The 23,711-nt window shown below is 59.8% G+C and overlaps 1 protein-coding gene across 2 annotated transcripts in view; it reads right to left on the minus strand.

The window, feature by feature from the left end:
* Nucleotides 1-23,167, minus strand: part of FAM163B (family with sequence similarity 163 member B) — a 31,436-nt gene extending 8,269 nt beyond the window's left edge. The window contains exon 1 of one of the 2 annotated variants that reach the window (XM_023629263.2): nt 22,735-23,167. The gene's annotated coding sequence lies outside the window, so the exon portion shown is untranslated. The remainder of the gene's footprint in view (nt 1-22,734) is intronic. The other variant, XM_070252005.1, reaches the window with a different exon arrangement.
* Between the last annotated feature and the right edge of the window lie 544 nt (nt 23,168-23,711).

Genomic DNA, 23,711 nt, shown 5'->3' on the forward strand with positions numbered 1-23,711 from the left:
TGCTGGGGTCGGGGCGGGCGTGTGCCCCAGCTGGGCCAGCCCTCTTCTCTCTCCCAGAAAATGGAATTGGGACCCGGACACTGGCCAGTCCCTGCCGGTGACTTGACCTCCGGTCGTGACATGGGTGCTCAGGCCACAGCCAGGGCGGCACTTTCAGCCATGTGGGTGGCAAGCCAGAGGGGCCGGTCCACGGTGGGGGAGGAAGCACACAGCTGCCCAGAGGAAGCCAGGCCGCAGGCCTGCCTCCCAGGGGCCCAGCTCCCTCCTCCATCGCAGGGCAACTCTGTCACCTCAAGCACATTTCTGCTACTTGCATCCCAAAAAGATAATTATGGTCCCACTCATCAATGAGGGGACTCACTGAGCTCGGGGGAAGTCAAGAGAGGTCCTGCAGGAGGAGTTAACTTCTGGGCCGGGAAGTTCAGCGCCCCTCGACACCCCAACACCCCTGTCGCAGCCCCGGAGATGCCAGCTCTGCCCCTGGTTAGTTGTAGGAACGGGGCTTCAAACGCCTCCATTTCTCTGCACCTCGCTTCCCTCCTCATAACACGGAGAGGACATCCAGGATCCTGCCAGACAGCGAGCGCGCTGTGCCGACTGCTGTTGTCCGTTTGCGTCCCTTTCTCGGTCTAACCCTCCCGCCAGGTCCCCGAGGGCATCAGGGAGTGGCCACGCTGGCCGCAGGGCCTCTCTCCCAGGTCTGAGATACAGACGGCCCCCTGCTCCGCCCGGCTCTTGCGGGGGGGCCCCTCCGACGGCAGGCAGCCTGGTGGGAGGGGGGCTGGGGCAGGCCAGGCGCCCAGGGCTGTCAGCAGCCCCGGCTCCGACACCCAGGCCCTGTCCAGCTGGAGCGTCTCAGCCTCGCTCTGCAGATACATGCACGCCGAGGGGCAGCAACGCCCACGACGGGCGCCGGTCCCGGGGCCGGGCCAGGCCAGCAGACGCGCACGCCGCTGGCAGCTCCGCTCGCGCCCCAGCCTGACATCAGTCCACAGTTAACTCCGAACAGCCCCTAGGGGCACATGGCCTCCCTCAGCCCCACCCTCCTGCCAACCCTCTGCCCTCGCTGTGCCCTGCTCGCAGAACGCCCTTCCCTCGGCCTCTCTAGGGCCTACCCTACCATCAGGGCCTAGAGCATGCCTCCTCCTCCAGGAAGCCTTCCCAGACTTCTCTAACCTCAAAATGCCAGTGCTGGGAGGGACCATGTCCCACTCTTCCATTTAATGGTGGGCGGTGGGGGAGGCTGAGGCCAGTGCAGGGGGCGGAGGTGACTCATTCATGACCTTACACAGTTAGTGGAAGAACAGCAGCCAGAGGCCCATCTCCCCAACTCCCACACCTTGCTATCCTCACTGAACTGTCACCTTTCAGACCTTCCTGTGCCGGGGGACTCTGCCCAGCTGGACACCAAGATGACCAGCCTGAGGGGCCTTTGTCTTGCCCAATATGGGGGGCAGGTGGGGGAACATCCTGCCATACACTTGCTGGTAAGCCAGGGCCAGAGGGGTCTCCCTGGGCCTCAGTTTCCTTATCTGTGACATAGGTATAGCAGGGTTTAGACAATACATTCCTGCCAGCTCCAGACATGCGGGATCCAGCCCTGACTGCTAGACTGAGATGCATGACAAAGTTTGAGGATTACAAATGCAAAAACATGCCAGCTGCAGGTCCAAGCAAGAAATCAAGATGGCACCCCAAGAGTGCGCAGAGAAGGGAGGGTTGCACATGCTTAGGTGCATGCTTGCTTGGGAGCCTAGAGGAAATTGCACTGACCCAGTGTCCCCTGGACAATTGTGTCCTGAGAATGGCTATGCTGAGTGCCCAAGAGACCAAGAAAGGGCTTCGGGGCTCAGGGCTGGAGGCGGTGGTACTGCACTGGGGGGCCATGGGGGGCTTCCTGGAGGAGGAGGCTTCTGAGCCCTCCTGGAAGGACAGACTGGCTGGGCTCTGGGTGGAGGGACAGCACAGGCAAAGGCTGGGAGGCAGTGAGGTGCTGGCAGGGCCAGGGGCAGCCCGGTGGAGGCCGCTGCGCCGCTCCTCCGGCTCTCCCTGAAGGCTCCGACGTGCGCTGCCAGCCAAGACGCCTTGGCGAGGATCGCGCTGAATTGTTAATCTGCCCCCTGGGACCATAAACGGTTTTAAAGCTTTATAAACGGCTTTGCTTCCCTGTCCCCACCCCCAAGTTGTACAGGGACAGGCTGTGAGACGGGGCCCCTCTGTGCACCCCCAGCCCCACCTCTAGAGTCTGTGGAGGGGGGCTGGGCAGGCGGCAGATCCCTTCTGATAGCCCCATGTCTCCTCGGTGCTGGGGGCAGGGGAGCCAGCTGCTTTACGAGCTCCAGTCGGTGGAGCTCCAGTTGTCTCCTGCGGCCTGAAGACGGAATGGAGCGGTGCTGGGGGGGTGGGGAGCAGGAAACACCTGGCAGCCAGACGCCCGCCCTCCACCTGCCTCCCCCCTCCGAGCCCCCTCCCCTGGCGGAAGACCCCTGCGCGGCCGCCATCTGGACCACATGTCCTGCACTTCGTTTCAGACTCTTCCAGTTTTCTCTGTTCCTCTTGCTCCATCCCACCCCTCCCTGCCTTGAAGACTGCGAGGACCGAGTGTCCGTAGTCTATTTATTTTGTGCCCCCCGCCCCCAGTGCCTCATGTGGTGCAGGGAGCACAGCAGTGCTTAAGGAAGGCTCTGCCCGCCTCTGCCGACCGCCTTCACCTGAGATGCCCAGTGCTCCTCAGAGGAGCCAAGGAGCAGCCCGGCCGTCACCTCCACTCTGGCTGGGCCCCTGGCTCATCTAGTCTAGCAACTTCCAAAGCCCCCAAGCACCAGAACGTGGGGCACCTGGTAAACACGCAGACACCCAGGCCTTGGCAGGTCTGAATGGGGCCCTCGGATCTGCTTGCCTAACGAGCAGCCCTTCCAACCGAGTGACGATGAAGCCGCTCATTTCCAAATGAGGAAACCGAGCCTGGGGGAGCAGAGGACTGGTCCTGGGGTCCCTGGGCCCAGCCGGGTTGAGGCCCCAGGTTTGCAGCCTCCCTGTCAGGCCTCTGCCCATCCTGGCGTCTGGTCGAGGGCTTATGGAGAGCCAGCACGCCTTTTCCTCCACAAACATCTGTCTGGTTACAAAGTACCCCCACTACCTGGAAGCCCAAGGGCCCCGCCATCCACGAGCGAGCGGCCGCGGAGTTCCTGTCTAGACCTCCTCCACATTTGTTCCTAATTTCACGCTCCGCGGGCTCCCAGATTCCTGCGTTTGGTACTAAAGAGACTCAGCAGAGCGCTGCAGCTGGTCTCGAGATCTTATCCAGGGCCCATGGGGCGGGGCGGTGGAGCAGGCCGCAGAGGCAGTTCCCCATGGCACCTGGAGCGGCTCCCCTCCCAGCTCCATCCTCAGCCCAGCCCAGCTCAGCCCAAGAGCGCCTGGCTCCTCAGACAGTAGGCCCATCAGGTGCCGGGCCAGAGGATGCCCCAGCATGGGGACTGGTGCTGCCAGGCGGGGCGCAGCCCGCTGCGCGGGGAGCGGGTGTTCAGGAGCCACCGTGCGTGCCCAGGTTGGCCCGCTCTGTGGCCTGGACTCCTTGAGGGACCCTCAGAAAGAGTGCAGGTGCCCTGCCAGTTTGCCAGCCCTTTCCAGGATTCATGGACTTCCGGACGTGGTCCCCAGAGTCCTGCTGAAGAGCCCCCCCCCGGGGGTCAGAGCTGAGAGAGCAGGGCCTTGCCAGTTCACCACTCGGTTCCCAGAGCAGGGCGCACAGTAGGTTCTCGGCAACAATTGTGAATGAATGATCTGTGGGGGGCGTTGAGCTCTTGAAGAATGAACCAGAACTTCCAAGATGAGCCCAGGCAGCGCCGAGGAGCAGGGTGGGGAGGGAGGCTGAGGTGCGACGGGCAGCGCTGGCTCCTCCCTCCTCTGGGCGGGCCTCAGTTCAATGACGGCAGGGTTAAAAAGAGCAGCGGCGGCCACAGCACGGTGCTGGGTGCTTCCGATGCGTGGATTTCATTCCACCCCACGCCTCCCCAAGGCGGCATGACTTCCCTGGGCGGGACCGGCAGCTCCTTGCGGGGCCCACCCACATTCCCCAGGCCATGTGGGAAGCAGCGCTCTGAGGCCTCCCTGCAAGATTTTCGCCCCACGTTTTCTGGGGCAAACTGAGGCTGGAAGAGTGAAACAACCCACGGAGCAAGCAGAAACTCCATGGACATCTTCCATGGGTGCTGGAGCTGGGAAAGGAGCAGGCTGCTCTGGACCAGGGGAGAGGGTCTGGGGCCGACCTCAGGGCCTGGGTGACCGGGAGGCCCCCGACCAGGGCCAGGACACTGGAGGGAGGCGGGGATGCGCCCTACCTGGGCTTGCCCGGGGGGGCTCCGCTTCCCCACTGCCTGGGATAGAGGGCGCCCCCAGCTGAGTGGCCTTCCCACCCGCTGTGGCACGGTCCCTAGGCAGTGACTGTCCCCAGCCTCAGGAGCCTTCAGGAAGGACAGGGAGTAGCAGGAGCCTCTTCTGGCCATCGAGGAGCTGTGCCGAAGCCACCGGGCCTCCCTGGTCCCTTGGGGCAGCCGCAGCGCCGGGAGAGGCCCAGTCTTGCGGGTGGGAGGTCCAGGCCACGGGCAGGCTACTGTGCTGTTGACGGCTTCGGAACCTGCTCCAAACTAAAGTGTGAGTTGTCACTGCTGCCATCAGGCCCAGAGTCCTCGCCTCTGCTCACCGCTCTGCTTGCCCAGAGGAGTGGACACTCAGGGTGCACTGGGGCGTGTGGTCAAACTCCCTGATCCTCTGGCTCTGTGGGGGCCAGGCCAGGCGGGCAGAAGGCTGGGAGCATGCTGCTGCCCCTCACTGTGCAGATGGGCGCTGTGCTCCCCAGAGAAGGAGCCTCGCCCAGGGTCACCTTGACATCTGCCACAGAGTGTGGGCTGGGCACAGGCCAGCCATCCTGAACTCCCCCCGCCTCCCCGGGCCCTCGGTGGGAGTAGCGGGAAGGGGAGGACATGCGGGGAGGGCGAGACACCTGCTTCTGGACATCGAGCGCTGCAGTGTCCGGCCCTGGGCCCCAGAAGCCCCCAGCCCTCTCCCGTCTGACCACCTTGTGGTCTGAAAGAGAGAAGCAGCTCGCGGCTCGCGCCCAGCCCTCTGGCAGGCCCCTCAACTGTTGACGTTGGTGACTCCAACACAGTAGAGAAATCCGCTCTTTAGCACAGAGGCTGCCCCGTAATCCCAGGACCTGGGGTTCCTGTCCCGCCCTCCTGCCCATGCTGCCCCCTTGGGGTTCCTCAACCTGAGTCTGGACAGGTCACCGCCTCCCTCAAACACTGGGGTGGCTCCCCAGTGCCCCGTCATCCTGTCCTGAGCACCAGCCCTGTACCAGCTGGGGCGCGACACCCTTTGCCAACATCTCCTTTAGTCCCTAGGAGAGTTTGAGCAGGTGTGGGCATCACCCCGTTTTACAGACAAGGAAACAGCCAGAGAGACGCACACTAACCAGGTCCTGGGGTTGAGGTGGGGAGCAGGAGTGAACTTGCGTGTGCCATCCCAAAGCCGGCATCTTGCCTTTTCCCTCCTTCTCCCAGCCTCCCAGCTTGCCTGCAGGTGGGAGAGACAGTGGTGCACTCCCCCCTTTGCCCCCATCAGACTGTAAGCCCCATGAGGGCAAGAACCTTCTGCCACGTTCTGGAGTCCTCCCGCCACCAGGGGTCAGTACAGCACAAGGACACAGCAGGGGCTCCAAAGTGTGGGTGGATGTGCATGGAGTTGGGGTCCACTGGCAAGAGAAAAGGTCCTGAGGTGGGAGCAGAAGAGACGGGGTCTGGCCCCGTGGCCCCCACCTCCGGCACCTGCATGCTCCTGGTGTTTCCCGGGCAGGTGGGGGCGGCGGGGGGCGGGGGGTGGTGGTCAGGAGGAGAAAAGCAGATGAGATGTACCATTCAAGAACTTTCTGGGGCTGCGGTGTTCTTATCCACGGGGCAGTGGGCAGAATGTCAGCAAACAGGGGTGGGGGGGGTGGAGATTGTGACCCTGGTGAGCCCCAGCTCAGGGGCAGACCGTGCTGGCTTTTTCTCTCCCTTAAAAATAACAATGTGCAGAAGTTGGGTTTGCAAAACCCTTTCTGCTGCTTGACTTAACTTTTTTGCTTTTTTCTTTTAAACTTCCTCTTCCAAGAACTGAGCGCAGCTCCTGGTCCCAGTTCAGGGCTTGGCCGGCGCACAGGAGGGAGTGCCGGGCCAGGATTCGCTGGAGCCAGCCGAGCTTCCATTTATTAAACACACACCACATCCCGGTGCGGGACTAAGGGCTCTGCCCTCTGATTTCACTTAACCCTCACAGGCACTGTCTGCACAGGCGCAAAGACAGGACGCTGAGGCCGTCCAGGCCTGGCCGCGAGGAGGATGCACAGTCAGGACCCCATCCAGGCCCCTGCCCGTCACCGTGGTCCACGCCTCCAGTTCAGTGAAACCCCGGTGACTCAGCCTGGCAGAGAGGAGCAGAGAGAGGCTCGGAGACTCAGCAGGACGTGCCCCATCCCAGGGGGCTCAAAGCCTGCTGGCCAGTGCAGGGCTGAGCGCCGGACCCCTCGGCCACTCAGCTGCCCAGAGTGGGAGAGAGAGGGCTTTCAGGGAGAAGCATGAAGGTGGGTCCAAGGCGGGTGGCCTCCCTGCTGGAGGTCCTGTGCCCACAGAGTGCGGGCCTCTGCCCTGGCCTGAGGGATGACAGTCATGTGTGGGGTCCACTGAAGGCTCCATAGCCCGTTCTGCACCTTCACCATCTCCAGAGTGATCCCACTTGGGCGTCCAGGTGGATCAGCTACTGCCACTTGCACACCTGCTTCCCACACGCTCCCACTGCCGAGCCTGACCCCGGCCCGTGGCCTGATCCGGCTGTCCGCCTGCTCACTCCTTTGACACACTGTCTATTATTTGCCTGGTGCTGGAAATAACAGCCAATGAGGCAGGGCCCGGCCCACCCCCGCTCCCAGTCCAGGGGGCCGATGCCTTGTGGTGCCAGCTGGAGCCCAGTGGAGGGGCCGCAGCTCTCTGGGGCCTCTCGGGCGACAGGCCCGGGTCTCCCCTGCTCTTCTAGAGGAGAGCTCCGTCCGTGTGGTCTGGGGATGTCCTCCCAGTGGCCCCCTTCCTGATGGCCAGAGCTCTGCTGATTCCCACCCGGACTAGGGACGCTCCAGCCCACCCCAAGATGAGGAGTGGGAGAGAGAAGGGGGAATACGGAGTGGAAGTCCGACCCCACGCCCAGACACACCGGGGACACCAGGGGGAGGGCAGAGGGCTCTGCAGGCTCAGGGAGACACGGGTCCCCGCCAGCAGCACAGCCCAGGAACTCTGACTCCAACTCGCATGGATTCCTCTGTCCACGGGACCGACAGAGCAGCATCCATGTTCAGAAGACGGGACCTGTGGGGCCAAGTCTAGAGAGAACCCTGTCACCTTTCTCCAGGACCCTGAGAGAAGCACCAGCTCTGAAATAGCCTTGCTCTGCCTCCTGCCGTGCAGCAGAAGGACTCGGCCTGGGCTCGTAGCAGGCAGGGCTCCGAAAAGGGTGGGGCCCAGTTCCCGGAGTGTCCCGGTCTGCCCCCCAAGGCCTGTTCAAATGCCCCCACCTGCCTGGGCCCCGCTGACCTTGCCGACCCCATGGGGTCTCCTGACTCTGCTGTGACGGCCATCCATGTATGTGCTTCCTCCCACGTCTACAAGGGGCCAGCACTGTGAGGCTGGGGCAGGGTCCCAAGCAGCTCCAGGTGTCTGCTGTATCTCAGCACTGGCCCCCTGCCCCCCAACCCCCTCCACCCAGAGCCCACCACAGTGGCTTTGCATTCATGTAGGATGGGGTGCCTAGCACATACCAGGCCCCGCTTCAGGTTTGGGAGATGCCCAGGCCTATCCTCAGGATGCTGCCCATCCGGATGGGGGGCAGGAACTGCAGCTGAGACCCCATCACAGTTGGTGCCACACGTGTCGGCACTGCAGCCCGCCCATTCCTGGCTTGTTCTCTGCATGTCTCGCAGGTTCCAGGGGATGCTGAGGCTGGGGGGCCAGGGACCACTCTTGGAGAGCTGCTGTCCTAAACGGTGGACCCCCAGGTGAGTCTGCCCTAGCAGGGGCTCCCAGTGCCCATGAACAGCCCACACTCCTCGGACCAGCCCTGACCCCCACCTCTGCTTCAGGACAGGGACTGCGCTGAGGAGGCATGTGCCGGCCTCAGTGCTGTCGTGCTCCACTGTCTCTCGGCCTGGGGCCCCTGTTCGCTTCCTTCCAAGTGGCTAACTCCTTCCGATCCTTTACGATGGTGCTCACGCCCTGCCCTCCACAGGAGGTCCTTGCTCCTCCCTGCTCCTCTGTGCACCTGGCCTGTCCACCCTGCTGTGTCATCACGAGCTGTCCCGATAGACTGGGAGCCCCATGAGGGCCGCACCATCGGCCTCACTTTGAAACACAGGCCCTGGCAAACAGGAGACCCTGTAAAACACCTGTGGATCGAGTCACTGGCCAACTCGTTTACCTGTCTGTGAAATCAGGATGGTGACAACGCCTGCCTTGGCTGTGCTGTGGCAAGAATGCAGGCGTCACCCCCTTTACCATCACCATCGTCCTTGGAGTTGGAATTATTAACCCCATTTTACAGAGGAGGAAACTGAGGCTCACGGAAATGATGTCACTTGCCCAAGGGCACACGGCCAGTGAGAGGCAGCACTTGGGGCTGGGCTAGAGGTCAGGCGGCTTTTTCAGAAATGCCAGCTGTCTCTGGCAAGTCCCAGGGCTCCGCCTGACTTCTCTGGACAGCATCCACTCGATCACTGACAGCCAGTCTCAGTGCTGAGTCCCACTTCTGGGGCCTGGAGAGGACTGGGGAGATGCAGGTGGCAGCCCCATGCCCGGGGAACAGACATGCACGGTCGGGGCAGTTCAGGGCAGAGGGTGAGCACAGGCTTTTGGGGGAAGCAGGACCTCAGTGACAGGGAGCAGTCAGCAGGGCCTAACGCCCGGGGTGGGGGCAGTGAACTCAGGGCACAGAGCCCGGCCCCCCGGTTAGAGCAGGAACACCTGCCTCTCCCGCCCGAGGGAGGCCTACCCTCTGCCACTTCCTCCACTTCCTCACCTTGCAGCCTTGCTGCCAGTCACCTGCCTGAGCCTGCTCCTGGCCTGTGACCTCTTCACTCAGAGCATCCTCAGTGTCACCTGGGAACTTGGTGACATGCAGAGCCTGGGTCCCACTCAGATCCACTGAGTCAGAAACTCTGGCAGTGGGCCCAGCAATCTGTGCCTTAGCAAGCCCCCCAGGTGAGCAACAGGCTGCCCCCAAGGCTGCACATCAGGACCACCCAGCAACGTCTCCGGGCCCCACCCCAGGCCAAGTTCGTGAGAGACTCTAAGGAGTGGGCCCAGGAACCAGGACATTTAAGCTCTTCAGATGGCTCCACTGTGCAGCCCAGGCCGGGGCCACCAAGAGAGGGACTCAGAGCAGTGGCAGCTCCCTGCAGTGGTGGTGGCCGAGCAGAGCCGTCTCGGGAGTGCTCACAGGCCACACAGCCTTCACCGCATAGCCCTCACCGGTCCACAGAGCCCAGGATGGTTGTCCCCATTTTGCAGTTGAGAAAACAGCGGGGAAGCAGCCTGCCGAGTGTGGCTGGGGGCAGCCAGCCCCACCGCAGCGTCGCCCTGCTCAGCGTCCATGCAGACCCCCATCAGCTCCATGTCCCCTCTGCAGCCAGCCTCTAGCGATCCTGCCCACGAGTCTCCTGAGGGGCCCAGAATCGGCCGCGTCAATCACGCCCTTTGCCGTCCCTTAGCCCAGGCCACCCTCAACAATGCCACTGAGCAGCCATGGTTTGTTCCGTGTGTTCTCTCGCGGAACCCCCACCGCAGCCCCCCGTGGAGTCCTCCCCCTTGGCTCCGATGCCTCCGCCTTCGGGCAGCCTGGGCCCCTGCCTGTCGGTGCCTCCTCTCCCTCCCAGCCCTGGTCCGCCTGGGAGTCAGAAGGACTTGGGTGTGAATCCAGGCTCTCCTCCTTAGTGTCAGGGGCACCAGGGGCATTGTTCCCCTCATCTTTACACCAGGATGTTAATGCTAGCCTCCAGCTCCCCTCCCTGCCCCCTCCTCCCTGTCCTCTTCCTTCTTCTCTCCCCCTCCTCCCTCTCTCCCCCTCCTCCCTTCCCCCTCCCTTCTTCCTCCTGTCTATAAACAGCTATTGAATGCTGGCAGTGTGCCAAGCACTGTGCTGTGCTGGGGACACAGTGATAAATGGGGACAGGGTCCCTGCCTCCTCCTGGCCCTCAGGGAGCAGGACTGTTGAGCAGGTCGGATGCACATCCTTGGCCCAGAGACTTAAACGCGGCCCCTGGCCTGGAGATGCCGGTGCCCTCAACGGAGCCCTCACTGACCTCCTCTCCTTTGTATTTCCTTTCGGAAGTCCGGAAGTCCGTGACTTCCCTTCTCTCAGGCTGTGAGCTCTGGGGCCTGGCCTGTCTCAGCCACGCCAGCCCCCGGCCCCCAGCCAAGGGCGCTCTGCAAGCGCCTCTCAGATGAGTGGTGGACCTTACAGGATTGGGGGGTGTCTGGAGGGCTGGGGTATCTCTATGAGTATGCTAACAGGTATTATTTTGACTAATTTTTAAGACAATGAGATGATTCCATGTGGACTGTGCTGTGGTTTATTTTCCTCTTCACGTCAGCACATTCAGAACCATGTTCTCCTTCGTGGGGCACCCCCACTGTCCATCCAAGTGTCCCGCCGGGATGCAGCTCTGAGTGTGACTCTCCTGGTCCAGGCCCTGGACATCTGGTGTTCCTGGCCCTCAGAGCTTGTCCCTGATTTACTTTTCCAGCCTTTCGCTTGCTATCCCTGCAATGCTCCTCAAATGGGTCTGGCTAAGAGCTTTGCTCCCCAGGCCTCCCAATCATGCACTCTGCATTGTCTTGTCTCTGGGTCTTTGCTGGTGCCCTTCCATGGACCTTGAACTCCCTTCCAGCTCTGCTTATTGAAACCCCCGGCCATCAGTCAGCATGCTCCTGGAGCAAGCCATCTTTAACCCTCAGTCCCTGGACATGGCTCCCTCTTCCATGGTTTAATAGCACTCAGCAGCTACACTATGCACTGGGGCATTTAAAATTCACCCACAATTCAACAGCAAATATTCATTCAGCTCCTGCTGTGTCCCCGCCTTTGTGGAGTTTTCAGTCTTGTAGGGGGACACAGATGGGGTGTAAGGAGGGAGCATGCAGGGTGCTCATGGGGTGGAGGGCAGCCAGGACAGGCAGCCCTGAGAGAGTGACCTGGACACTGAGACATGATAGACAAGTGGAGGACAATGGGAAAGGGAAACTCATTGAGGAAACAGCACATGCAAAGGCCCAGAGGCAGGCAGAGCAAGGTGGGCTCCAGGAGCTGGAGCATAAGAGCAGGAGGAGGAGATGGCATGGGGGAGGTCAGCTCCTCCTGTCTGTCTACATCTGATCCAGTCCTCATGGAGCCCTGGTCCTCGTTCCCCCACCTGCTGCAGCCTGGTGCCCCTTCCTCCCTGAAACACTTTCGGGATCAATCATTCTTGCATTGGATGTGCATTGAGTTTACCTGAGGTCTGAGAAAGAACCACCTGAAAGGATTCTAGGGAACATGACTTGAAGCTCACATAGGTCCAGGAACAGTTCCTGCTCCCACCTACCAGAGAGGAGAACTTTGTAACTCGCGGAGCACAGGGAGAGCACTCAGAAGGGCTCTGGCTAGCTGCCGCCCTGGTCTTGCGTAGCAAAGCATCAAAGCCACAGCTGAAAGGACCAAACTGTTTCCATTATGACTGCATCCCAGAACGGACCTCCTCAATATGTACGGGTCTACATCCAACAAGGTCAAGCTCACCATGTCTGGCATCCAGCAAAAAATTACCTGGCATGCAGACACAGAAAAATACAACCCAAAATGAAGAGCAAAACTGACCCATTGAAACTAACCCAGAAATGGCACAGATGATAGAATCAGGAGACGAGGACACTTAAATAGTTACTGTAACTGTTGCCTGTGTGTTCAAAACACTAGAGGGAAAATTGGATACATTAAGTAGAAAAACACGGAATACGTTAAAAAGAACAAAACCCTATTTCTAGAGATTAAAAAAAGCTACCAAGTCTAAGATGAAAAATACACTGGATGAGATTAACATCAAATTAGACACTGCAGAAGAAAAGATAAGTGAACTTAAAAGACAGCAACAGAAACTATCCAAAATGAAACAGAGAGAAAAAAGAAAAGCACAAAGGAATAAACAGAACTTCCATGAGAGGTGGGACACCACAAGTGGCCTAATTTATGTGTAATGGGAACCCCCCCAAAGGAATGGGGATGCAGGAAAATGATTAGAAGAAATACGGGCTGAAATTTCCCAAAACTATAGACCCACAGATCTAAACACTCAACAAACCACAAATGCAACATGATGGAAACAACACCAAGAAACATTATAATCAATTCCTTAAAACCAGTGATAAAGAGAAAATCAAAAAAACAGACAAAGGCCGGTGACAGGAGAGGAACAAAGATAGGAATGACGGCCGACTTTGCGTCGGACACAGTGGACGCCGGGAGACAGTGAGGGAGCATCTTTAAAACACTGAAAGAAAAAAAAATCAACCTAGAATTTTCTATCCAGCTAAAAATTTTTCCAAAATTAAGGTGAAATAGAAAGCAGCATTAGCATTGCCTCTCCTTTTTGATTATCAAGTCCTGGAGGGCAGGGCCCACAGCTCAGCACCTTGCCAGGGTGATCTGTCGCTGGAGGGTTCTCATTTTCTCACTGGGTTTGGGTCCCCAGTGGCCCAACCTGAGCAGTGGGTTGCGGGGCAGGGGGGAAGTTCTCTGCTCATGCGGGGCTGGGTGGAGTCTGGCTCGTCTTGGGGGAAGCCCAGGACGAGGGAACGGGGGCCCTTCAGGGGCTCTCCCCACTGGGGACCCTAAGTTCTTGGCCCTAGGCCGTGCAGAGTGATAACCGGGGGTGGGGTGAGAGGCGTGTTCTGCCTGACAACCTTGTGCCTTGTATTCACCTCCCCTATCCCCACAGGAGTGTGAAAACAAAAGCGAAATCCATGCAATGTTTTAAAAAAACAACAAATCAAAAAAATATATATTTTAGCTGTTCACAAGGTATAGGCAGTTTCCATGGCTACAGCTGTAAACTGCGTTTGCCAGGTGAGGAGGTGAGGCTCTCCTTACCCCACAGGTCAGGGCGCTTGGACAATTTCTGCCCAGGAACCAGGTGCCTGGCTGCTGGACTGGAGGGAGGGTGGGAAGGAGGGAGGGAGGGAGGGAGGGAGGGAGCGAGAAACGTGGGCTGCCTCTCCACACTCTCGCCCACGACTGCTTTCGCTGGCTAACTGGAATAACACCTGTGTCTTTACAGCTCTCTCCAGTTTAAGCTGAGTTTTCAGGTACAGCATCTCCATGGAGAGAGCAGCCCTCCAAGTTAGGAAGACAGGAGCCTTATCCTTATCCACAGGTGGGCTCTGAGGACCAGGAGTTGAGTCGCCCAGGAAACAGGGGTTCGGGGAAGTGAAAACTGGGGAAGCTGGTTAGCTTGTCCAACCTCCATGACTCCTTTCTATGTCACCACTCCAGGCTGCCCAGCACATATTGAGATGCCCTAAAATTCCCACCCCAGCTGGAGACAGCCCAGAGCAGATGGAGGGGACCAGGGCTAGCCCTGCCCCGCCGCATTCAGGCAGTGCCACCACTTTGCCCCAAGAGATGTGTGTGTGTGTATGCACGTGTATGCAGGTGTATACGCATGTGCATGTATGTGTGCGCATGTACGTATGTACATGTGTGCACATGTACACGCATGTGTGTATGCGTGTGCATGTATGTGTGTACGTGTATGCACGCGTATACGCATGTGCATGTGCGTGTGTGTGTGTGTGTGGTGCTGATAGTGAACAAGAAGCAGATGATGAGCAAAAACAAAGGTGAGTCAAGCAACCTGATTGTTCCAAAGAGACTGGCTGGACCACCCAGCAGCTGGGGAGGGATGTGGGCCACATGGCCCCATCTAGGCACTCCCCTTTCTCTTCAGGTGCCCTGGGGACCTGGAACCATGGGAAACCCCCTGGACCCCTGCATCGGGGCCTTGTTCTGAGAGTAGCACAGCTCATCTACAGCAGGCTCAGCTTCTGCCTGGAGCTCTCAGCAGGGTCTACAATGGGGGAGCGACCAGAGAGTACAGGCTAGATGCACAGCAGAGAACTCGTGGAGCTTGCTGGGGAGAGGTCAGTCCAAGGCTGGGAATCGTGGACTCCCAGAATCTTAGAGCCACACGTCTTCGTCTTAGAAAATCAGGACATTGGAACCACGGATGCTCAGATCTGAGGGTCCCTGAACATTTTTCTCTTAGAGTTGGAAGGGACTTTGGATGCTGCCCGGTCTAGTCACCTGTTCAGTGAACAGAAGGGAACATTTTTCCTCTTGAAGCCATAACTCATCCAGGACAATCAACCACAGCAGCAGGATCTCCAACTGCCCCCAAGGAAGCGAGGAGGGCAGTACCACCTCCGGCTCCTGGCCAAGTTCTAGGCTTTCTCTCCTTCCTGGAGTCACCCCAAGTTCTCTCCCAAGTACGAGCTATGAGGACCCCCGAGGAGGGACCCACCTGCCTGTTGCACATGACGTCCTGGGGGCAGAGGCCTCAGAGGGCAGCTGTCAACCCCTGGTCCCACCCTCACACTTCCCACACTCACTCATTTATTCATTCAACTGACACAGTTCGTGGGGCTCGACCGCCCACGGGCCTCCCTGGGAATGGGCGGGGAGGGGGGTGCTGCAAACCCCCCGGGGTCCTCTTCCTCACCTCCATGCTCTTGGCAAGGCTCTGCCACTGCAGCTGACCCAGTGGCTCCATTAGAAACTTCCGCGGGCCACCGAGCCGCCCTGAGCAGTCTTAGGTGGCCCAGGCTTCAGCAAAGACCCTGCCTGAAGCCATTTGTTTTACATCAGTTTTCCTTTTTTAAAAAAATTAGGCTCAGCCATTTTTAAGTGAGTGTAGGCGTGTTGTTGAAAGGGCCCGTGTGCAGATTAAATGACTTTCTATACACCAGCGGTGGCGGTCACTGAAGAAGAGCAGCACTGACCCCGAGGCCTCGCCGAGAGCTGAGGCTGGGCTGAGCGACACCCGCCAGCCCCGGAGCTGCCCTCTGACCGTGAAATTCCCACCACCCGAAAATGCCGGGCGCTGCGCAACAGGCCCTGCTGACCCTCGAGGCCTCACCGATGGCCCTGCTCCCGCCACGCTGGCTGACTTCCCTTTTCTGGAACACTCTGGGCCCCTTCTTCCCTGAACAGGTTTTCAATGTTTGGAGGGGAGACCTTGATGGGAAAACAGATGCCATTTGTGCCTCTAAACGTGGGGTGTCTCAGTCCAGGGAGAGGCCGGGCAGGGCCACTGCACATCCTGGCAGATGACGTTGGCCCTCAGAACGGCACAGAAACATGCAGCCATCCGACAAAGACCTAGCAAGAGCCCGTCCCCGTGTGCTGGGCCCTGTGCCGGGGGTTCCTGGTCCCAGGCTGTGGATGCAGACCTGTGGGAGGAGCCACAGAGCCCGGTGTTAACAGAGGCCCGAGAGCGTGTCACGGGGCTGATCTCTGGGGAGGTGGCACGGAGTCAGGGACACAGCCCTGAAGGGCTGACGTGGAAGTCAAGACCCAGCACGAGCCAGGAGAGACCTTTCAGGTAGAGAGGTGGGTAGGTGGGAGGACCCCCAGGGAGGAAGGGTCTTGGAGCCTTCCAGAATGGGAAGTAGGTCAATGGGAGCACGGTGGGCGAGAGAGGCAAGAGATGAGGCCGGGGGAGGTTGGCAGGGTCTGTTCCATGCAGGGCCCCCCACACTGCACCAGGGGTCTGGGTGCTGTCCTCAGCTGGGACAGGTTTAAGCAGGGTGTGGCCCCCGAGCTGCGTGTGACCATAGGGAAGCTGAGTTCCACCACAGGGGCTCTTCCACAGGTCCTGCCGCCCACCACACCAGAGACCCCGGAACCCCCCACCACACCCAGAGACCCCGTAACCTAGCACCAGGTTCCCTCTGACGTGCTCATACTGGGGGTCTGGGGTCTTACATGGGTGATGAGGGATTCTCACCACCACCCTGCAGGAGCCGTACAACTGGTCCGGTTTGTACGCACCAGGAAACTAGGGCACAGAGAGGTTGAGCGATGCGCCTAAGCTCACCAGCCGGAGGACCTGCGTCGGGGTTTGGGCTGAGCCTCTCCTCGCCTTCAGGTCTCAGGTTCACCGGCGAGGATGTTCCCCGGGAGTAAAGGGCAGACGGCGAAAAACAAGACACGGGCCAGTGACGACAAAATTGACCACAGAAGAAATTATGCAAGACACTGCGTTGTAAAACAAAATGTTTTTTTTTTTAAAAATAGAAATCTGTTTAGTAAATTGACGGATCTCTCGTGTGGGAAGATCCATGGAGGTAAAATTAAAGTTGACTGTGTTTTTAATTTTGTAAATGGGTTCCTACCGAGCCAGGAGCCTTCTGTATACACTCTACACACCCGTAAATACCAGGAGACAGCAAGTCGACAATGTTACCAGGAGACTGCTGCTTTTTCTGGTGAAATATTAGACTTTTTTCACTGTCTTCCTTCGAGCCAGGATTGGATCATTGTATCCCAGGATGAGCCCTCTCAAAGGAGATGCTGGCTTTGCAATGTTTTAAGGGGAGACCCCGGCAGATAAGGACACGTGGCTTCTGCTCTTGCTGTGGGTCCTTCCCTAAGCCAGCCGGGGCTGCCGGGCTCAGGGCTGACTCGGGAGGTCCCCCCTCGGAGGACGGGTGTGTGGACTGGGCGTTCGCCTCTGAACCAGGAAAACGAGCATCTTTATTTGCCTCAGGAAAATTCCCAAATGTATCAAGTGGGAGTGGATTTGCCATCGCCAAGTGGAAGAATTTGGAAAACGGAGTGTAAACACGACATTCCCAACACTGCGAGGTGAGGGCCTCGACCTGGGCTCCGGGTGAACTCCTGCTGCGTCCCGGGCCGCCCCCTCCTGCAGCTGCTGGGGCAGACTCCCTCCCTGCGCCACGGCAGCCCAGCCTTCCCTGCCTCTTGTCACTCTCGGCAAAACACTCTGAGCTGATGCTACTGGGATGCACCGGTACAAACCGCAGACTGTGCGGCTCGCTGGGGAGTCGAGGCCGGGCCACGGGATGGGGCGGGGGCTCTGCAGTGGGTCCCTCACTCGTTGGCAGAAAAACCCTGCAGCACCAGGGGGTGGGGAGCGAGCCGTTTTAAGCCTGGCAGAGAGACCAGAGGATGAGGGTGCAGTGATGCACAGGAAAACCGACCTCAACCGCAGCACAGATTAGAGGCTCAAAGCCAACGAGAACAGCGGGAAGCCACCCAGAGGGTTCTCTCCCCACCCTCAAGGGAGCAGATAGGTGGGGAAAGTCAGCCGTCTTCACTGGGCCACTGATATCAGCCAAAGTCAACAGACAGGTGCCCTGCGTCCCAGCAGAAACGCCCCATCTCTCCACCACACCTGCTCCTCCCCACTCTACACTCATCCTTCAAGTTCCACCTCCAGGAAGCCTTCCCTGACTGCTCCGGCCCACGGGGCACCTTCCTCTGAATCTGGGACACCTGCCGCCTCGCACCCACGTTACACCCCGTGGAGAACTACCCTCACTCTGCCATCTCATTCTGTGCACCTGGGTGTGCCCCCCACACCGCCACGAGACCCTTCTCTGAGCTGATCACACCGCCGAACGAATCTACAAAAGCCACACAACAAACACGGAAACCCGGACAGCCTGCTCACCCGTTTATCAACATGGGTCCAGGTCAATAAGGAGAGGACGGGGCGCCGAAGTGGGAGGATGATCAAGACCTGCTGCTAAAGGGACGAGAGGAGCACGGGCAGAGAAGGCCCTCGGCGATGCCCGGCGACACGCGAACGACGCACAGCGCTGGGCATGGGGGCTTTGACTTTGTGCAAAACAATCAAACAAACAAAGCTGGATTTTTTTTTTGGTTGGTTTTCTCTAACAACAAGCATGCATTTATGTTACTTAGAAAACCCTTTAATATATATTAAACTTAATGTATATTAATTAAAAACACGAGAAGCATGAAGGAGACAGTCACCAACGACGGCCTGGCGCAGGGGGAACCGTTGCTCTGTGTGGGGTAGGGGTGTTTTCCAGGATGCTGTGTCTCAGACTCCACTGAGCATGAGAGCTACCTGGGGAGCCTGTTAAGGCAGAAGGCCTGGAGGGGGCTCGAGAATCTGCATTGCCAGCAAGTTCCCAGGGATGCTGGGCTTGCGGACCACACCTGGAGCACACCTGTCCTAGGTTTTGCTTACACGCTGTGTGCAACGAAATAGAGCAAATAATAATAATAAAAGAGACATGACTATTCTCCAGGGACCCAGGGCCTGACCGCAGGCCTAGCAGCCATCAGGGCCAGCCTGGGAGTGCCCCGAGGGCCACCGCTGCCACGGCCACCACGTGCAGAAACCGAGGACCTGGTTGGGAAGAAGCAAGATGCACGTGGTAGTCAGGAGCCAGTAGGGTCCCACAATGTGGCTTTTCCCTGCTCGTCAGGGGCAGCCCCAACGCCAGTCTGCCCGGAGGCCACCATGTGGCTGAGCCAGGAAGTGAGCACCAGTGGGGACTGCTCCAGGATGGACCTGGCCTGGAAGGGAGGTTTGTGCCAGGGCTCAGCTGTGCATGGACTCCCTTCCCCGCTCTGCTGACTGAGACATAAGCTGGCACATCCTACAAGGTAGATATTATTACTGCCATTTTATGAATGAAGAACCCATGGCCCAGAGAGGCTAAGTAACTTCACTAGGGACACACAGCTTGGACACAAACACAGCTCTGGTCAGCCTCCAAGGCTATGCTCTTATCCACTTGGCCACACTGCCAACCTGTCCTCAGCAGCCAGGGAATGCGGTGGATGAGGCCACAGCTCTGGGAGCCTCACTTGTTCTGGGACCATTGTTCAGGCCCTTGTCCTGCCTCTACCTGGGCCTCCCAACTGGCCCAACTTTCCCCCATCTCTGCCACCTGGGGAAGCTGAGCACAGGGGTACAGGTGACTGGCTCAGCCCGGCTGGGGCCACGCCCATGGAAGCCCCCCCACCCCAAGGTGGCTGGGAGCATGTCCACAGGACAGGGAATAACATCAAGCCAGGCCGTGTTGCTCCTGGAACAGAAAGCCCTTCTCCAGGCCTGCGGGCTGCATCCTCACTGCTTACACTTGGCCCATCCTGCACACCCAGCCCTGCCCGGGTCTCCGGGTGGGGTTGGCGTCTGCCTGGGCCCGACGTGGAAGAGTGTCATAGGAGCGCTATTTGTTCAGTCCTGGCCATCTCCCATCACCCCAGCACGTACATCCCAACACCCCTGCCTCGGCTGTTGCATTGCTCCTGTCTGCTTCCTCTCCCGGTCCGGGCCTCCATCGTTTCCCTCCCGGCTGGATGCAGCCGCCTCCGCCCGAGCCTCCAGCCTCGCCCTCTCCAAGGGCCCCTCCACGCTACAGCCTGAGAGCATCCTCTAAGGACCAGACCTGGCATGTCCCTCCCGGGGTCACGCTGTCTGTGGTTCCTGTGAACCTCGGGAGAAAGCCCACCACGGAGCAGGGCTTCGGAGCCTGGCCTGATCTGACCCCCACCCACTCCCCACTTCCAAAGCCTCGGGGCTCTCACCAGGACTGTTGGGTTGATCCTCCAAGGTCCCCAGGGAAGCAGGGGCCACATCCCCCTTTCACAGCCCAGGAGCCTAAGGCCCAGGGTCCCACAGCCAGGAAGCAACAAAGCCAGGCTTGGAACCCAAGCCTCAGTCTGAGTTCGGGGGTTCGCCCATCCTCCCCCCAGGACAAGCTGGAGGGTTCTCCCTGTACGCCTTCCATCCTTGGGGCTGGGCCAAGGCCTGGGGAGGTTCACCAACTTGAGCTTGCTCAGGGAGGGGACCAAATTCCAAAAGGAACAAAGAGCTTCGAAAGGAGAAATGAGCGCACCCTGCACCCAGGAGTCTCTCTGCTCAACAGAGGAAGGAGAGGAGCTGGCAAACACTTAAGATGCCGGGCTTATCAACCCCCCTGGAGCAAATCCAAAGGGACTGAGACAATGCAGGGAAAACCAGCGCCGAGAAGAGCAGCAGAGCCAGGCTGAGAAGCACCCCGGCCACCTGGGCCCGGGGGAGCTGACCCGGTGAACAGACTCTGGGCCCCTTTCAGCTCGGGCCGGCAGTTTCCCGGTCACCCGCAGTGTGCTGGTGGGGCAGGCAGAAGCATCTCCACTTTCGCACATGGGGAGGCTGAGTGATTTGGCCGAGGTAGCCTGAAATCCACTCTCTCTGCCATACAGATGGCCTTTTACTGACCCACAGACGTGGACTTGCTACTTTGGAGAGAGTGGCAGGGCTGGGAGCTGTGCGGAGGACGGGACAAGGGCCCGCTGCCCTCTGCCTTGCCTCCTGCCTGGAGAGCCTGGAGTAACCGGTAATTGACTGCGAAGTAATCTCTCCCGCAGCCCCGCCCACTCCTCGCCCCTCCTGAGCCTGCAATAATTCCTAGCGGGATCGCACTGCCATCACTCTGCAGCGCAGGCCCGCGTGGCAGGAGCCCAGAGGCCTCTCCGTGGGAGTGAGTCCTGGCATCATGTAGCCTGGGCTGCAAGGCTGTGTGGCTCACATAGAACCAGCACCAGGAGTCAGCCACTTACAGCTGGCCCCCAATCATGCAAAACTGGGTGATCACTTGAGTGGGGAGTGGGGTCGACGGGACTGGGGTCATGGGCTCAGGTCAGCCCTGAGGTTCCAATACCCCTCTACACTCCCCAATACCTCGGCTCCTCCCAGCCTCGCCCACTCGGCTTGCGGCTTAGATGAACAGAGCTGCAACGGTTCATGGGGGGCATAATGGGATCCACTCCAGCATTTCTCAGACGAAACTGAGTCTAGAGGGGGGAGTGACTTGTCCAAGGTCACCCAGAAAGGTGGACAGAACTGGGCAGATAAGTCTTGGCACCTCCAGCTGTGCCCACCTTTCCCCTGAGTGGCCTTGTTCATGTTTGACGATGTGTCTAGGGGCTGGAAGCCTCAGAGGCTGGGAGGGGCTCTGTAGTGGAGAAGCTGCAGCACCTCCATGGGCCTCTGCTCTGAGCAGAGGGTGTCAGTGTGCTCCGGGGAGGCCAGCCGATGCTCCCCAGAATCCCCACCCCATCCCCATGCATCCCCCGGGGCACTGAGGCTGGGAAAACCTCAAGAGGCCTTCAGGAGGCCACTTCCCAGCTTTCCAGGTGAATCTGGACCAGTCAGCCCCACCCAAAACTCAGTGGATGGGAGACAAGAAGTCAGCAGGATCCGGGGCACAGTGATCGCCCTCTCCGTCTTTTTTATCCCATCGTGCGGTGCTCAACAAACCACTGCCAAGTGAAGGAAAGAAGGAATAAACAAAGCCCCACAGGGCCCGAGCCCCAGCCTCAGGAGCGGGACAGATGCTTCCCAAGTTCCCAGCACCGGAGCCCTTTAGAAAGCATGTAGTCAGTGCACAAAGGATTCAGGCCAACCCCTCCCGCAGTCCAGGAGGGGCTCGCACCCACCTAGGTAGGTAGGAAGGCCCCTGGTCACCCAGGCTCCACCCTCAATGCCACTGGAAGAGGGGGAGAGTGGGAATATGCACGCATGCTTCCCTAGCAAGCCCGAACTTTTGGGGGTGGGAAGTTGTCACTGTACCTGGAACCCCCAAGAGCCTGGCCCGGCCTGGGAAGAAAGGAACACTGGGGAAGGCTGGCAGGGTGCCTCTCTGGCTCTCCTCAGCTCCAGCTTCCTGGGGAACTTGCAAGGGGGGAAAGCAGGGGCAAAGGCTCCTGGACACCCCCTTATCCCCGAGAATGGTCAGTGAACTTGCATCTCGAGAGTCTTGTCTCAGAGCAGCAGCCAGGAGACACACACTGGCAGGACCATTGGGCCCAGGAAGTCCCCACCTTGGGAGCACAGGACACTGAGTGGGGCGAGAGGGCAGAGCCAGGAGGTGGACAGGAAGTCTCTCCTGGATTTCTCATGTTTGGAGAGTCCCAGCTGGAAGACCCACATGCCAGTCTGGTGCTCCCCCTCCCCCCTTTAAGCCGAGATTTCAAACAAGGGTGGGTGGCAGGTGGCAGTGACAGAGGCTGGCATGGCTGAGGCCAGCTCTACCACTTATTGGCTATGTGAGCTTGGACAAGTGACCAAAATTCCCTGAGCCTGTTTCCTCATCTGTCCAATAGGGCCAATGCCCCCTTTCTCATGGGTGTTGGGCACATGGAATGGATGATTATGCAAAGGTCAAGCACTGGGCAAAGTGTCTGACAGAAGGCAAATCTCTGTAAATGAAAAGTCTCAGCTCCTGGCCGCAGAAAGAATGGGGGCCACCTCCCCTGGGAAACTTTCCTCCCCAATTTCCCTCAAGCCCGGGCTGGGAGAGAGACGAGGCTTCCTTTGGCACAGTGGGTCCCTGGCCTCTCCCTCCGTCCCTCGCCGCCCACTTCGGTCTCCGTCCACAGAGGCGCTCTTTGAGGGCGGCCGGAGACGGGACGGGGGACGCCGGCCCCGCAGCTGCGTGGGGCAGGGACCCGGCGCAAGGCGGCGGGGGCAGGCTGCAGCGGGCGCTCAAGACTAGGTGGGCACTGAGCCGGGGCTTCCCCGCCTGCGTCCTCTGCCCTCAAGCCTCGTGACCCGCGCGCCCGCTCGGCCCTTACCTTGAACCATGGGAACGGCGCTGCCCCGGCCGGCCGAGGACTTGGGCGCACGTGACGGGGCGGTCCGGCGTCCGTCCCGGGCAGGGCGCAGCTAGTAGCGGCCGCTCATGCCCAGGCCACGGCTGCGGCGCTGCTGGGGCCGGGCGGGCGAGGCGGGCGCTGGAGAGGCCCCGGAGGTCCGCGGGAGGCGACTGCGTGCCCAGGCGGGAGCCCCCTGCCAGCTCCCGCTGCGGCCACGGCTCCGGACGACCAGGCTGGCTCCGTGCGAGCGGCACGCGCGCGGCTCCAGCCCAGTCCCGGGCGCGGGGCGCGCGCTGGCGGGGAGGGCGCGCACCCGAGCCGGCGGGGAGCGCGCGCGCCGTCGTCGGGGGCGGCGGGGAGCGGCCCGGGAGCTGTCCCTGGTGCTGACGGCTCGTCCGCTCCGGCCGAGGCTGCGCGACCTCCTTCCCCGGCCGGGGAGGGGGCGGGGAGGAGCGTCTCCCCCAACCCCCTGCCCCGCGCCCTGCGGGGCTCCGGTTGCTCTTCCCCTGCTTTCCTGGCGCTCCTCGTTTCCACAGCGTTGGGATTTGGAGTCAGGCCGAAGCTGCTGCTGCTTGTCAACAGTGCGACCTTGGGACAAGTCCCTTCCTCTGGGCGACTCAGGTCCTCACCTTCAAAATGGGCCCCAGCAGCGCCTGTGAGGTTGGTCTGAGAATGGCATTCAACGACGGCTGGGGGCCTGGCACACCATGAGCGCTTAATAAATGCTCCCCTTTATCACGATCTGTTTCCATTCCCTTGGTTAGCAACCACAGAGCGAGTGAGAGGAGGGCAGAGCTCGCTCTGCTCCGGGCTAGGGGTGTTTGGGGCTCAGTAGCTGCCTTTGAATCTCTCGGGGCATCAATAGTGGAAAGGAGCACACCTCTTCCTTGGGACCCCAAAGCACCCAGTTAGGCCCAATGGCCAGGTGTGAAAGCGAGGCGGATCTGGGCTGGATA

Source organism: Equus caballus, chromosome 25 (assembly GCF_041296265.1).
Source record: "Equus caballus isolate H_3958 breed thoroughbred chromosome 25, TB-T2T, whole genome shotgun sequence".
Taxonomy (NCBI): Eukaryota; Metazoa; Chordata; class Mammalia; order Perissodactyla; family Equidae; genus Equus; species Equus caballus.